Source organism: Nycticebus coucang, chromosome 9 (genome assembly GCF_027406575.1).
Source record: "Nycticebus coucang isolate mNycCou1 chromosome 9, mNycCou1.pri, whole genome shotgun sequence".
Classification (NCBI taxonomy): Eukaryota; Metazoa; Chordata; class Mammalia; order Primates; family Lorisidae; genus Nycticebus; species Nycticebus coucang.
Window position 1 is genome coordinate 118,194,638 of NC_069788.1, and position 17,612 is coordinate 118,212,249.

Here is a 17,612-nt window from a genome sequence, read left to right on the forward strand (position 1 = left end):
GAAGATGCTGTCTCAGACTTTCAGAGCTAAACAGAAATGCCTGGCTTCCAATGTTCAAAAGATAAGCTGACACTCTTGTAGGGGCTGGTGCCTTTAAATGAAGTCAGTGTTCATTTACCGTTCTAAAAGTCCTAAGACTCTTAAAAATTATGCAAAAATCTGCTCTGCCAGTGTTCTAGAAATGGACAAAGCCTAAATGTAAGTACATATGTTTACAGCATGGTTTACATCTCTCCCACTGTTGAGATCTACTATGTACGAAGAAAAAAAGATTCCATTCAAAATATTACTGCTCATTGACAATGTATCCAATCACCCAAGAGCTCTGATTGAGATGGACAAGGAGATTAATGTTATTTTCGTGTCTGCTAAAATAACATCCATTCTGCTATCTATGGATCAAGGAATAATTTCATCTTTGAAATCTTCTTATTTAAGAAATATATTTTATAAGGCTGTAGCTGCCATAGATAGTGATTCCTCTGATGTATCTGGAAAAAGGAAATTGAAACCTTCTGGAAAAGATTCACCACTCTAGATGTCATAAGAATATTCTTGATTCTTGAGGGGAGGCCAAAATATCAACATTAACAGCAATTTGAAAGAAGTTAATTCCAACCGTCCTAAATGACCTTGGGGGGTTCAAGACTTCAATGAAGGAAGCAATTGCAGATATGGTGGAAAATAGCAAGAGAAACAGAATTAGAAGTAGAGCCTGAAGATGTGACTGACATGCTGCAATCTCAGGATAAAGCCTGAACAAATGAGAGATGAGGAATTGCTTCTTATGCATGAAAAAGAAAATATAATGGTTTCTTGAATGGAAACTACTCCTGGTAAAGATGCTGTGAACACTGTTGACATGTCAACAAAGGATTAAGAATATTACACAAACTCAAAAATACCCCCTTCCAAGTAGCAGGGTTTGAGAGGAATAACTCCAATTTTGAAAGAAGTTCCACCTGCGGGTAAAATGCTATCAAACAGCATCTCATGCTACAGAGAAATCTTTTGTGAAGAGAAGAGTCAATGAAGAGTCAAAGACAACTTCACCATTGTCTTATTTTAAGAAATTGCCACAGCCATTCCATTGTTTAGCAACCACCACCTGATTAGTCAGCAGCCATCAACATCAAGGCAAGACTCTCCACCAGCAAAATGACTGCAACTGGCTGAAGGCTCAGATGATTGTTTGCATATTTTAGCATTATTTTTAAATTAAGGTGTGTACATTTTGATACATATAGCTATTACACACTTAATAGACTATAGTATGGCATCAACATAACTTATATCCACTGGGAAACCAAAAGAAAAAGTGTGACTCACTTTACTGTGATACTCATTTTATCAAGGTAGTCTGGAAGCAAACCTACAATATCTCTGAGGTATTTTACTATCAAAACAAAAATAAGGTAACAGTGCTGGTCAGCAGTATACATATCCTCCAGACCCAGTTCCTATTGCAAGAAATCTGTACTGCTTCTACTCTGAGAAGATCTCCAGAGTTCATTGTACCTATGTAGGCAATAGGGAGAGAGTATTTTAATGACCACAGAAGTCCAAACATCCCCTAATCTGAATCTGAGGCTTCTCAGTGGAATAAAAATAAGGCCATAAGTATACATATTCCTGTAGACACTGACAAATTCCTCTGAACTAATGTATATCCAGATTCTAGTACGTAATGCTCAGTAAGAATATTAACCTAAAACTATATATTCTGTTTCATACTTAATCTAGTATGTACAACTCCAAAAGACAGAAATCTTTTCATTAAGAGATAGAAGTGCTTACCTAATTTTGTCATAGCAGCCATACTTCGTATTGATCAATATTCATTTCCCAAAATGTTTCCTATAGTTGTAAATGTTTTGCTGGGTCAAGAAAACAGAGAAAAATGGGCTATGCAAAGTTTTCTTCTAAAATAGGAGAGTAAAATGTGTTTATTAAATATCTTATTGAAAACACTGCCTTTTATGCAATAGATTTTTCCATTATCATACATATGCCAGTACAAACTGCAACTTTAAGTGTCAAATATTAGGAAATTCCTGACTTACATATGAATGAAGATAAAGTTTTTTGGTCTCTCAGACCAAATATTTGTCTTTCAACAAAAAAGCACCTTAAGCCTGAATGTTCTTAAGTTGTCGCCCAAGTCTTTTGCTTCAAACAAAACAGCCCCCTTCCAAGAAACATCTATCTTTTAATCAATAATTCTAGGAGAGACACATTACTGATATGACCTTCTACTAAGAAATTTTGAATATGAAAAAAACTACACCTATTTTTGGAAGCTAAAGAAAAACAAAAAAGAAAACATAGAGGATGACAAATATTTGATAGCACACCTTCAATGGACCAGACTCTAAAATGAGAGTTTAAGACACACAGAAACAATACAGACATAGTCTCTGTCCTCACGATCTTAATAATTGATTTGATGCCACCATTACATTTTTCTCATGTCCAAAGAGCTATGTAAGTTGCTATCAATCTTTGAATGAAAGCTAACCATGCCTTATAGGAAACTGTTTCCTAACTCCTAAAATAATCTGCTCCTATAAACAAAAGGCTAATCAACTTGAATGTCTCATTGCTCCTGTCCTTGGGTAATTTTACTATTTATGCTTTACACAGTACATTTGTTCATGGGAACATATAATATACATGTTATTAATAATGATGATGATAATGATAATAGCAATAGCTAATACTTAGTAAGCACTTAAGTTCCAGACACTGCACTAATTTATTATTTACATTTATTATTTAGTGTAACCCTCACCCTAACCCTGTTTGGTAGGTACAATGTATGACAGGGCTAGTATCAAAGATTATTGTTTAATAAAAAAATTAGATAAAAATAAAGGACTTAAATGTATCAAATTAAGAAATCTAATTTTACTTCTTGATTTCCTTCATAGAAAACCATAGTTAGCAGCTTAATCAGAAATATGTAACTTTAAGTTTCAGTGATTATTATCCAGCTCTTCAGCAGAGTATATGCAAAGGTTAGGATATAATAGGTGATAGGGAAGACAAAAGAAGTATATCCATCCCTCCCCCTTTAAACTTGTACCCCAAATAAAAAGCACAACATCAAAATTTATTATCAAATCGCTTATACCAAAGACTTTTGTCTGATGTAAAGGAAATGTTTTAACCAGTGATGAAATATAAAATTTATTTTTTCTTCTTTTTTTTTTTTTTGCTGTTTTTGGCAGGGGCTGTGTTTGAACCCACTACCTCCGGCATATGGGGCCAGTGCCCTACTCCACTGAGCCATTTTTATTCCACTGAGAAGATATAACAACTTTTTCTCCTAACTTCTTTCTATTTCATTTTCTAAAAATACCCATTCATCTGATTAAAGGTTGAATTAAAAAGAAATACTTTCAAATTCCCCAAAAGATATCCTTCAATTCAAAACAGGATATCCTACTGAGAGCTAGAGTTCCAAAACTCCATTGTTAAACTCATATTTTCAAATCCCAATTCACTCAGACTCTCAAGACTGCAGTCTTTAAAAGGAACCAACAGCAAACTATGATGATGCCAATGCACTCAACCCTGCCTGACTGTGTGATGGAGGCAGATCCTGTCTCTTAAAAAAAGAGAGAAAGAGAGAGAGAGAACCAAAACAGCCCTTCCTTCTTCAAGATCCCTATTTGGGAAGAATTCTCTTTCCACAATCCTGAACAGGAGTGAATCTTGAAGATTCCTTTGGGTATAGTCATAATTATAACTATGGGTCAGGAAACTCATTGAGAATCTTATGAAGGCTATGAACTTTTTTCCCAGAATAACTCTCCTAAGTACATACACATAAAATTTTGCACAACTCCAGGAGTTCCACAGAGACATACTATGGTCTTTAAAACCCAGTCACGGACCTCAATTTAAAACTCTTGGTCTTTGTTGCCTCATCAATCACATACCCTTCAACATCACGGGAGTTTGATGTCATATGTAAAAATGATAAAGCAAAACTTTTTAAAGAAAAATTAGTTGAAAGAAAAATGTTAAATGTCCCAATATGAAAGGAGTATTTGGCAATCTGGGGTGTCACTAGGGTGGCTATACACCAAATGGTCTCAACAAATGGCATCAGAAAAGCCATCTAGAAGTTACCATATCTTAGATTGTGTACAAACTACATTATCATCTCAGGCACTTACTACTAACAGCTTCTGGCTTTAGATATTTTAATATTATTTAATCAGTGGAAATTTTTGACCTTCCAGTATAACCAAATTGTCCTTATTCTTCTTCTTCTTATCCAAAAGACAGTTTAGCTTATGCTTTCTTATTATTGTTGTGGTGGTTGTTGATATTATTTAACTGTTAGAGTTAGAAGGAGAAGGAAAGTCTTGCTTTTCCCTTCAGGCCACAATAAATATACCTAAAAAATTTTCAGCATAGAAATACATTCAAGATAGGTATAATTCTTTCTTTCTTTTTAGTGAAAGAGCTCCCTGGCCTATTCAACAATCACAAAATTCATCTTCCTGACCCACTCTCAATTCAGCAGATTTCAAAGAAACCCTTATCAAGTATCTAATAATTATAAGGTCCATAAGGGCAGGGCCCAAGTCAGCTTTGCCTGCTATAGTATGCCCAGCTCTTAGTATGCCTGGAACACCCAATACGAACACCTTCTTCCTTTAGATATTTGGTCTTTGTTTCCAGGCACACAGTAGGTACTAAAAAAATACAACTTTTTAATGTACTGATGAAACTCTTGCAGCAGCTAGTACTTAAACCACTAGGTATGTGAGCTTGGCACAGTTTATTTACCTAGAAAAGTTAATCCTCATACAGTTAGTACTGAGAGCACACTTAGTAGTATCAAAAATGCTATCTTACCCTTTAGCATGGAACCTATATTGTAAGGCCTATTTAAATGAATGTAGCTGAATTTTAAAATATGACTACATTATTGTTATATTGATGTAACTCAAATTAACTTTACAAACACGTATAACAATAAAGGACCAAAAAAAAGGCTAGAAACAGAAATATTAAAATATAGAGACAAAGACAGCCAAAAAAAGAAAAGAAAATACTCATACACATAAATAAGGCAATGTTTGGAAAGAAAATAACTTCCTTATGTATTTGTGGCTTAAAACACAACTAATACTTTCCAAGTGACAAACCTGCCACAAACATAGCAATTGGGAGATTTATTTTTGCTAAGATTATTCTCCAACTCTGCGCAAAAACAAAAAAAAAAAATCTTTACTCTTAAGATGAAATTGTCTTAGTGGAGAAAAAGAGTGATTAAAATGTGTTTTAGTTTTCTTTTTCCTTCTAGTGCTCTTTTCTTTAAAAACTAAGTCCAAAGCGCCATCTAATGTGTCTGTTCAGATTACATGTTGTTGGTTTTATCCCAGAATGCTACAGAAATGAACAGCAGTCAATTTAGAATTTGTCACCTGTGAGTCCTATGTAAAAAAAACCAAAGAAAATAGATATAAATAACTACCTACACACACACACACACACACACAAAATCTGTATCTATCTCCACTCACATCCTAGTGTCTCAGCAACCATTTGGCTTACTTTCTGAATTCATTACAAAACAAGGATCACAATAGGAAAACCGTCTACCTCAAAACATTAAAGAGACAATTACAATAAAAATAACCTTTATTGAGGACTTACTTTGTGATATAATGTTCTAAGTTCTTTTCATCTAATATCTCGTTTAATCTTTACAATAACTCTTTAAGGTAGGTACCGTTAAGTATCATCTCCATTTTGCAGATAAGGAAATTGAGGCACAGAGGAATTATTAAATACTTTGCCCAAGTTTACACAGCTTGTAGGTGACCAGACATTCTGGCTCCAGAATTTATTTCTTATGTATGATACGAAGCTTTCCATTACTATCAGTGGGTCTAAAATAAGAATTTTTTTTAAGCAATGAGGTCTTACTATTTCACTATACCATTGGTATGGATGAGCTCTGCGGAGCATCAGAAAACAGTTTATTTGCAGAAAGAACTAGGGAGATTCTCTTTCCTTCCCCAGTCTTCTGAGAATATCGAAACAAAATTTAAAATTTCCATTTGTCAATCCAGTGTTTACCTATTTTGAAAGTCATTTTAAAGACAAAAATTCCCCACATATTTAAGTCTGTGACAGACTTCTGGCTTCACAGTTCTCTCTATTTAAATACTTAAAATAAGACAAAAGTCAAGAGAACTTCCATATATTTAAAAAAGTAGAGAACATCCTTTTTTTAGTAAAGTGGTTATGGATAGCCCAGGAATAAAATACAGCTCCACGGTTCTAAATGCAAGGGCCCAGACTAGCTGTCTCAGAATCATTGGGGACCCTTGTTATAAGAAAAACAAAGATTTAAAATTGCAAATTACTTACATCAAATCAGAATCTTCAGAGTATAGACCAGGTATTTTAACATATTCTCTGTATAAAGCAATACTTTCTAAAAATGGATATATACTCCCAAAAGCCTAAAAGACAGAATGTTGTCAAAATGCATCAAAATAAAGCATGACATAGAATTTGTCCTGGGTAGTTCTGAAAATAGAAGTATAATTAAAAATTATTTTGAATTTGAGACCAGCCTGGGCAACATAATAAGACTTTGTCTCTAGAAAAAATTAAAAATTTAACCAGACATGGTGGCATGTTCTTGTAGTCCCAGAAACTTGGGAGGCTACGGCAGGAGGATCAATTGAGCCCAGGAGTTTAAGGCGGTAGTGAGCTACAATTGTGCCACTGCACACCAGTCTGGGTGAAAGAATGACTTTGTTTCTTAAAAACAAGTTACTCCTAGGATACTTATTAAGGAGAAGGGCAGAGAAAGCAGGGATTCAGCACCATTCTGATCCTATCCCATTTACTCAAAATATAGATTACCATAGATAAAGCTTGAAAACCGTTGACATACTCCACTCATATTGCTATAACTGACTGTTACTTATTTGTTTCACATGGCTATACCGCCATGCAAATAAAACCAAGCTCTTGAGGGAAGGGGCTGTGATTCACGGTTCTTTATAAGTAGATGGATGATGGACAGATAGATATAAATACAGATGATCAGCCCATGGTCCCTATGGCAGTGCCTCTCTTATTTTTTAACCTCCAGGGCATTTTTCATTACATAAATGTTGGCTTTAGCCAGAAAATATCAATGCATTAAGGGAATCTCCAGTTACTATACAACTACCTGCTTCCCCTCAAGAGTACCTTTGGAAGACACAAAGAAAAAATTTAAAGAGATGATCACTTATAACATGACATGTATTGAAATGAAACAAGTATTTTCACAAACAATGAAACAAGTATTTTCACAAACCTCTATAACCTATATATCTAAAAACTTAATCTAATACTACTATTACACAACTATTTTTGCAATTTCTCATTGGTAATTTCTTTCAAAATCAGTTTTGGAAGCAATAAAAAATAGTTTTACTACTTTATATTTCAGTTATATTTTAAATCAATTATTTAGTTTGACTACCCATCTTATTCATAGCACTCTCCTAAAATTGATAGTTGGAGATTTCAAAATTCTAAACAACCTACAAAATTAAACACTACAGAAAACTGTCAAAAAAAATATCAAAAAAGGAACATGAATAAAATGAGCATATAATATTCCTTGACCATTTTAAGGGAAATAACACCTATTTTGATATATTGCTGCTGTTTCTTAGCTTGCTGAGCTGTAAAATAAAAAAAAAGAAAAGTAATATATTACTGCTGACATTAAAAAAGAAAAAAACTCAGACACCATATTTTTACATGGCTGCACTTTATTATTCCAACTATTGCCATGGTAGTTTTCATTTCCTATATACCAAGATGTTCTTTGTTCTAAGTGTTCCTTTCATGATAGGAATCAAAGCCAGGTCCTTTATGGAGACCCCACAGTGTTCCTCTCAGAGAACTTGGAAGGCTTCATAACTTCAATGCATTGACATTACTCTGGCTACTTCACATAAACCTTTATGCTAAATTCAGTGTGTCTACCACCACGTTGCCCAATTCTATTATTCAAAATACTCTGAAGAAGCTTCCCAGAAATCTCTGTTTGGATCAGCAAAAACAATTTGGTGTCATCAGCAGATTTCACCATTTCCTTTTGGAGTCATTAAAACACTAAACAAGCACAATCTTAGTATATCACCCTTGGGGTTCCTACCATTAACCTTTCTCCAGATGAAGTCAAACTATTCTCTGCTATGTTGTGATTCCCATCATCACGATGAGTTAATTTACTAAAAGTTAAAACTTCAATGGGTATTTTTTAAACTGAAAGTTGCAAAATGTATTACACAAGTAAAGAGGGAAAAAAATCCCAGAAGAAAGGCCAAAGAGAAACAGCTCCTAGTTGTCTGATCCAAGCACACTGCCTCATACTGCACTGATTCTTAAACCTCAACAGGACTTTAACCTTTCCCCTCCAACTATTTATTTCTGTTGTAATCATATGAGAGAACTTATTAAACACATTTGAAAATTCTCTGTGAATTATAACCTGCAAGTCCAACTACTTTATTAGCTTTTCCTCTCTTTATTACATTTAAAAAGAGAAAAGCAAACAGTCCTTAACCAGAAAGTAAAAAAGCATACAGCTTTCTACCCAAACTAGTCAGTACTCTGAACAAGAGAAATCACTCTTTCTTTTATTCAAGTGCAAATCTGTTTGAAGCTTTCATTCTGCTTTCCCAGCCTGTTCTCTGCAGCTGCATAAAAGATGAGACATGTGAATGAAGAAAATTAGGCTGGAGCCAAAAAGCAATGCCGTCCATATGCGAACTCACTAAAAGAGTAGCAAGGTTCTGCACATCCCTTCCCACTTTTTCCACCCTCACAGATCGCTGGTTAAGAGAAGGTCCTGTACTATACTACGTCCAATCCTGTTTAAAACCAACAGCTTCTCACATGAAATCAGGGAAAGAATGAGGTTACTAAATCCCCTAGTCCTGACACAAAGCCTACAGTGTTCTCAGGGTCAACTTTTAGCTATAAACTGGATGGAATAAGGCAGGATGAAGAGTGTGAATGGAGAGTCCAATGCTGTGCCAAGACAGTGAGGAGGCCCAGCAGTGGCAAGCAGAATTCACTTTATCTTTCCTACCCCATGCAAACCAAGGCAAAATCCTCTCCCTGAAAAGCCAAATCTGCTGTAGACTTCCAAAATGTCTGCAAGCTCATCAGCCTACATGCAAAGGTGCCAGGTAACATTCTACATTCTGATATTCTACTCAGGCCAACAGTGAACCACACAACTGAAAAATTTTACCGCCTCAAAAGCAAACTCTGCTGGAATTAACATCTCAAGGGTTTTGACTCAGATGTCATTATAACTCTATGTTATTTTTAATACTGTTCTTTGGATTTTGCCCCATACAAAATTCCCAAGTCACAGAAGTACCATGAACAATGTCCAGATGTACAAAATGCAAAAATATTTTCCTCCTACTTGTGGATTCCAAGATAAACACCACAAGAAGCACGTGTGACTAAACTCAGAGCTCATTCCAAATTAAATACTGCATCATGTGCACAGTGTAGGGCTTAAAAAACAAAACCCCATAAATATTCTACACGGTTCATAAGCCAAGCTTGAGCAAGCACATGACCAAGTTGTAAGAAGGGAACACTGAGGGTGAGAAAAGTCTCAGTCAAGATCTTTCCCAGAAAATTGGTGCTATTTTCAGTAAACGTTTGTATAACATAGGACACAGAAGAAAGAGGAAATAGGATTTTTCTGGGTTTTTTCCCTACTGATGACCCTCAATTTTAAAACTGCCCAGAAAACAGGGAAACACTACAAAAATCTTCTAAGACAAACATGATTAAATACAGATAAACACACACACTGAAGGAATGAACACTTATATATCTGGCTAGGCAGCCCAGACAGAATCCATTTGACTTAGGAGTTGGGTTCTAGACAGAGTACATGCAGCTTACAGAGCAGATAAGCAAGCAGGCAATGTGAAAAGACTTATACATGAGTGGCACCTGTGGCTCAAAGGAGTAGGGTGCCGGCCCCATATACTGGAGGTGGTGGGTTCGAACCCGGCCCCAGCCAAAGAAAAAACTACCAAAAAAAAAAAAGAAAGAAAAGACTTCTACGTTATTGTTATTCTGTTTCAAAAATTAAGTAAAATATAGAAGAATGGATGAACAAAGTGGAAAGAGAGCAAAAAGCTAGTTTGGCTAACTGGGTAAGTTTAGCTTTTTCTCCCAAAACATAATGTGAGCAAAAGCTTTTAACTATGAAATTCAGATTAGGAAATGTTTAATTACTAAAATATCTTGATTTTTAGAACCATGTAACATTTCATAAATACAGAGGAATATATATACTATGTAGGTTACGAAGCCTCATTCTTAGAGGGGGAAAAAAGAAAGCAAAGCCCTTATCTGATGTAACAACAGAAAAAAACCTATCTGCCTATACTATATACCTATTTCACTACCTCCAATTCAAGTTCTAGATGAATTCACCACCCAATTTATGAATTACCAGACTTCCAATCTGCTATGGACTAAATTTTTGTGTCTCCCCCCCACCCCGACACACACACCCCCAAAATCCATACGGTGGAATCCTATTTTCCAATGTAATGGTGTTTGGGCATATGGCCTGCTGGGAGGTTCTTAGCCTTAGCAGATCTTGAAGGTGAGTCCCCATGATGGGAATAGCAACATGAGGACACAACAGGAATGGGGTGCTCACCAAGAAGCTCACCATGCGGGCACCCTCATCTCAGACTTCCAGCCTCCAGAACTGTGAGAAATAAAGGCGTATTGTTTAAACTACCCAGTGTATGGTGCTTTGTAATAGCAACCCAAGCTGAATAAACACAATCCCACATTACACACAGGCCCCTATCCCCTATCTCATCTTCCTGCCTCCTTCCCAGTGGTCATCACTATTCTGAATTATGCCTTTTTAAAAAAATAGTTTTGCTACAGATGCTGAAGTTTTCTTTTCAAACAGGAATTTAGTATTTCTCTTACATTGTCAATTTTATATACACTATCTAACTTATGTAAGGATCTATACAAAAGCACACATAATTTCTCCTACATCTTTTAAAAACTTACATCCTAAAGTAAGATGACACATATCACACACTGGGCACATATTTGGACCTAAAATAGATTTGGTAATCCCTCCTTTTGCTCCCTTTTGTGTGTGCTTCCACCTTAGAGGGGGAGAGAAGAAAGCAAAGCCCTTATCTGATGTAACAACAAAAAAAACCTATCTGCCTATATACCTATTTCACCACCTCCAATTCAAGTACTTCAAGATAAGGAATTAAATCTTACTTGTTCTAATTTCCCAGCACCTAGCAGAGTGCTAAATATCAAATCATTCTTTTTTTCAACTAATCTCTCAAATTAGAGCCCAAATACCTTAAATGTTTCACAGTCAGTCAACAACAACAAATATTGTTCTTTTGGTCACTATTTTTCTTATATAACAGACCTCCTCCTATTGCAGGCCCTAGCTTACCAGTTATATCCCTATATCCCTATTGCAAATCAATGTAACAATATTTTTCTTATATAACAGACCTCCTCCTATTGCAGGCCCTAGCTTACCAGTTATATCCCTATATCCCTATTGCAAATCAATGTAACAATTACTATGCCACTTCATCACACACTAGATAAATATCTCAGATGGTACTGCAATTATCAAATGAGATCATTTCCTCAAGAGTCATACAGTGCTAAGGAGTCAGTCTAGGAGAGCACATTATTACATATGGAAGTATGATTTAATAGTATTTGAGCTATTCTTAACCACAGGTGGCAATACAGCATCATCTACAAAGCAAACGATACACACATTGACTGAGAAGTCCCTGCTATTTAACAGTAAGGAGTTTCACAACCACCTTAAGGTATCTTTACATTATGTACTGAACACAGGTCTCTTGGGAGCTGTGTTCTAAAGGATAAACCTAAGCTCTCAATTATGTCACCATTACCCAATACACTTATGATTACAAATTTATCCATCAGTTTGAAGGATCAAAACTTGTAACAGTTATTGCCACTTTAGATTCATAATTAAGTTGTATGATTCCTAAAAGTATAAGTATAAGAAAACTTCTCTGACTTGCCTCTTCATTCTGCTCAAACCATATTAAATTATCTTTTAGGTTCTAGAGAGGAATCAGGAGAGAAAGTGTCCGAAGAATTCAAGCCAGTCAATAGACATCAGTGAAGGATCTTTTTTAAGGGACAACTGCATTGTTATCCCAAAAGATTTAGCAGTTATACTTGAGAAAGCAAAGTTTAAAGATCTGTTCACATAAATGTTAGCTATAGTCTAGAACTAATTCTTCTAGTGTTAAAAACAAATGAAAATTTAAAAAAAATTAAAAGCTCTAGAACATATGCCAGGCTACTTTACAAAACTCACACCTTTTCACACAAGCCAGCTGAAAAAGCCTTAGTCAAGAATCCACATTGATTTTGATAGGCCAGTCCACGGAAAAACCTTGAGAACACAGACATCTTTCTCAGAAGGCTATTAGTATCTATTTCAAGCCTGTAACAAGCAAAAGGAAAAAAAATCACTTTGTGCCTATAACTTGCCAGATACGATCATTTCTTAATCTACCTCAACTTCCAAGTCCACTTTCAATATACCCCACTATTACCACTGCCTTAAGCTGAAGCTGTGAAAAGGGGTCTAAGAATGCTCTTGAAAAACATAAGGAAAGACCAGCCAACAAGTGACCAGTCATTTCAGTAGGCCACTCCATGTTTATCAAGGCAGTCTGCCTTAATTACCAGTGGGGAAACATCTCCATTCATACTGGGCCAAAGATACATTTCATTTTCCCCACCTACCTCCTTCTGTCCACTAAACATGAGTTTTTGTTGCCAACAGGTTACTCTCACTATACCTAAAGTACAAAAAAGACAACAGCTTGCAGCTTCCATGATGTTGATCAATTGCAAGAGCATTTCCCTGATGGTAACTTCACAAAAGTAGAACTATCCCTGTTGGAACCACTTGGTCCTTTATTGTTTTTTGTTTTGTTTTGTTTTTTGGCTAAATCTCTAATAGTATATCTTGAATAAGCCACAAAAAGAAACAACTATTCTTTTGTCACTATCCCAATATCTAGCATTTCTCTAACTAGCTTGTAACTAGGATAACACAAAATAGTTAGAATAAGGTGTGTTATGTGCTAAAGGACATTATTTTTCACTCTTAGTAGTTTCTGTTCTTTCTTGTCTTTCTATAATTATATTACATACTGATATAGGTCATATCTTTGAGTTTCAATAACAGACAATATTTTTATCCCCTCAAGGTAACCTAATTCATATAACCAAGCACACACTACAGTACTTTAAGGTAACTTATTTCATCATGTCGTAAGCATTTACACATATATAAAACATATTTCTGCTTCAAAGAACACTGTCAAGAAAGTAAAAGGAGAGAATGGAAGAAAATATTTGAAAATCAAGTATTTATTAAGAGACTTGTATCTAAAACATAAAATGAGCTCTTACAACATAATAAAAAGACAACCCAATTAAAAATAGGCAAAAGGGCTTTGGCACCTGTAGCTCAGCGGCTAGGGAGCCAGCTACATACACCAGAGCTAACATGTTCGAATCCAGCCTGGGCCTGCCAAACAACAATGACAACTACAACCAAAAAATAGCCAGGCATTGTGGCAGGCGCCTGTAGTCCCAGCTACTTGGGAGGCTGAGGCAAGAGAATCGCTTAAGCCCAGGAGTTGGAGATTGTTGGGAGCTGTGACACCACGAAACTGTACTGAGGGCGACATAGAGAGACTCTGTCTCAAAAAAAAAAAAGAACAAGCACATGGTTCTGCTTTTGCTCTTTTCCTTCTACCAGCCTGGGTTCTCAGAAGAAGACAAATAGAAAAGAGACAGATGGCTCGGCACCTGTAGCTCAAGCAGCTAAGGTGCCAGCCACATATACCTGAGCTGGCGAGTTCAAATCCAACCCGAGTCCGCCAAACAACAACAGCTGCAACCAAAAAAATAGCCAGGCGTTGTGGCAGATGCCTGTAGTCCCAGCTACTTGAGAGGCTGAGGCAAGAGAATCGCTTAAGCCCAAAAATTGAAGATTGCTATGAGCTGTGATGCCACGGCAACTCTACGGGGGCGTGACAAAATGAGACACTATCTCAAAAAAAATAAAAGATTTAAATAGATATTTCTACAAAGAAGATTTTTTAAAAATGGTCAATAAGTACTTGAAGATTCTCAACATCGTTAGCCACTAGAGAAAGACAAAACCCACAATGAGATAACCATTTCATACCCACTACCAGGACGATTTTAATTTTAAAAAATAAATAAATAAAGACAATAACAAGCTTTAATGAGGATGTGGAGAAAGCCACTGATCTACAGTTCATTGCTAGTGGGATTGTAAAATGGTGAAGCCACTTTGGAAAACAGTTTGTCAGTACCTCAGAGTTTACCAGCAATAAACAGAGTTGCCATACAATCCAGCAATTCCACTCTTGAATATAATTCAAGAGAAATAAAAACATATGACCCTACAAAAACTTCTACATGGAGGCTTGTAACCACATTATTCATCATAGCCAAAAAGTGAAAATAAGCCAAATGTCCATCAACAGATAAATGGATAAACACAATGAATTATATTCAAAATAGTGTATTATTTGGCAATAAAAAGGAATGAAGCGTACTTACAACATTCTACAACCTAATGAATTTTGATATTTATGCTAAATGAAAGACTCCAATCACAAAAAAAAAAATTATGATTCATTTTTATGAAATTTCCAGAATAAGTAAATCTATAGAGACAGAAAGAATGGTTGTCATAGGCTGGAAGGAGATATAATGGAGAGTGACTGCAAACAGGTTTACTTTACTAATATGTATTCTTGAATATGAAAGTTCTGGCATTCAATAGATAGGACACTGGTTCACTGACACTATCCTCTGATATAGTAGAATTCCATCACAGTGAAGTCTCTCTCTGCCCATCTTTTATTTCTCTACTTGACTATGACTTATTTCCAAAGCTCATCTCTATAAGATGAAGTCCTCAGCAGGCTCTAGGCCCAGAGTACTAAATAATAGGTGTCATCAATCCCTACTACTTTAGAGATAAGACGACTATAGTTGTGTTGTTCATCCAAGATGAAGCATCAGAACCCACATTAAAATTTAAGAGTTGTATTTATAGAATTGTGGCACTATAAATCCATCCCTATCTTACAACTATTATGTCTTTGTATTATCTTTGAAAGTGCACTATATCTTACACTTCAAAGTAATTGCCTACCCATCCTCATAAATGTAAAAAGTGTTGAAGGAAACTCTTTTTTTTTTGCAGTTTTTGGCTGTGGCTGAGTTTGAACCTGCCACCTCCAGTATATGGCTCCACCCAGGAAGCTCTTTCTGATATATGCAAAAATTAACGCTGTCAGAAAGAATCCCTGTACAAAGCTATCTTATCCCAATTACACTATAACTTGTCAGATTTTTTGATTCATTTAACCAAAATTTATTGCATACTCACCAACTGCCAAACACTAAGACTATATAAATGAATTAAATTAGAAATGGACTTTACTACGTAAGAATTATCCTTGTAGAAAAAGACAGAATACCTTGTAAACAGGTAATGATGGTGATGTGGAATATAGTAGGAGAGGGAGTATGGTGTTGTCAGGAAAGTCTTCAAAGTCAGAAAGCTAAATTCCACAAAGAGCCAAGAAGGCTGCAGACTACAGCCAGATGCGAGGTTTCCAAGCTGATCCAATCATTCATTCAACACCTGGACACCACTTCTCACCTCCAGTAATAAGACTCAGGTTCTGAGCTACATGTTCCAGAGTCCTGAATAAAATATATTCTCTACCCCAAAGAACTAATTTTCAAAGTATGTCAACAAGAGGTTTTTAATTCCAAAAAATCTTTTCTGATAGGGTAATGAAATAAAAATATGAAAAAAAGCTAAAAGTATTCTTTCCCCTATTATTTAATATACACTACAAGAAGGAGATCAAGATTTTAAGTTTTTTTGAGCTATAACCCCTTTTGTTTAAAATCAAACAGAAAACAAACATTAATTCTGTTATACACTAACATCTTCAAACTACATTGTTTGTACAAGAGAAAGACTAAGAACAAAAATGTGTTTACAGACATCCAAATATCCATGAGTGAGACCATCTCTCACTCAGCTTTCTGATGGTACTCAGGAGGAGCAAATTCATAATCACTGGCCCTAAACAAAGTTGCAGAATTCTTTGCCAGGTACTTTAGGAAATCATGAAGATAGTTCAGTAATGAAGCAAGGCTCTTCTCTTCCGAAGGTGCATAGGCCAACATTGCTCCAATTCGTACAAATAATCTCAGTGGATGCAGTAGGACATGGATGCATCAGGGTGATCTGCAAGAATTTCAGCATACTGCAGTCTCTCAAATTTGTACAGGAGCTGAGTGCCGAACATTACACTGAAGTATTCTTTTATCCTTGCCACAACTTTATTAACAGCATACTCCTTATTATCTGTGTTTCCATGAGATTTCCTGTAATTTGCATAATCCTCCAGAATGGAATCCACATTCTTCTTAGCAGAAAGATAATAGAGCTGTTTTTGCTGGTAATTAAGTCCCAGTCATCAACAGGCCAGGCCAAGGTTTTAGCACTTCAGGAATCTTTACCTTAACTTTAACTCTGTTTATGAATGTTTCTTCATTTTCAACAGTAGGATCTACCGGAGTCCTTTTCTTCCAAGGAAGTTGAGGTATCTCACTGGTACTGCCACCATCTCCATTTCCAGGTATTTTCTGCTTGTTCTTCTTTGTTTTCACTTCAACATTTTTCTGTTGCAGGCCAGATGTCTTCTTCCCTGGGGCAGGCCCTCTCCCCTTCCCCTCTGCATACTGCTCCTGATTGGCTTCTTGAAGTTCTCGCTGTTTCTGCAGATTGGTGTCCACATATTTTAGTACTCTGCTCTTTGGAACCCATTCATCCCAATTTTTATTCCAACCACTGTAACGTGTAAAATATTTCATTTGTTTTTCCTTTATGTCAACCTTCACACACTTTGCTTCATAAAGAAGAGGTCTCCCTGGCTTATTGTACCCTCAATGAATCCCCAACAATAAAAAAAAAAAAAAAAGAAGAAGAGGTCTATGAAAGCACAGTATTCGCTCACCTTCCTGGAATTCAGGCTCCGGGTCCTGCTTCGGCGCCATTTATAAGAGATTCGCCGCGGCCCTCCTCCTCCCACCACCCCAGACTACCGCCCCCTACTCTGTACCCCACCCAACTCCGCCGCAGACGCGCCGTCAGGCACCACCAGCTCTATATCCTGGGCCCGATTTGAGGTTCAGATATTTTAAACTATCTTTACCTATAAACTCTCAGAGAGTAGGCACAGTATCTTGTTTAACACAGTATCCTCAGCCAGAATTCCTGATTCCCATTAAATACAGGTGAAGTAAATGAATAAACAAACGAATGAGTGTAAAGCAAAAAAAGGCAATAAATACCACTATCCCGACGTAATTACTGATGCCTTTTTTTTTTTTCTTTTTTTGGT

General features: G+C 36.1%; 1 protein-coding gene and 1 pseudogene across 6 annotated transcripts in view; both read right to left on the bottom strand.

The window, feature by feature from the left end:
• Positions 1–17,612, bottom strand: part of RAD51B (RAD51 paralog B) — a 736,945-nt gene that overhangs the window by 640,332 nt on the left and 79,001 nt on the right. The window lies entirely within an intron of this gene.
• On the bottom strand, positions 16,237–17,265 carry LOC128593859 (mortality factor 4-like protein 1; annotated as a pseudogene).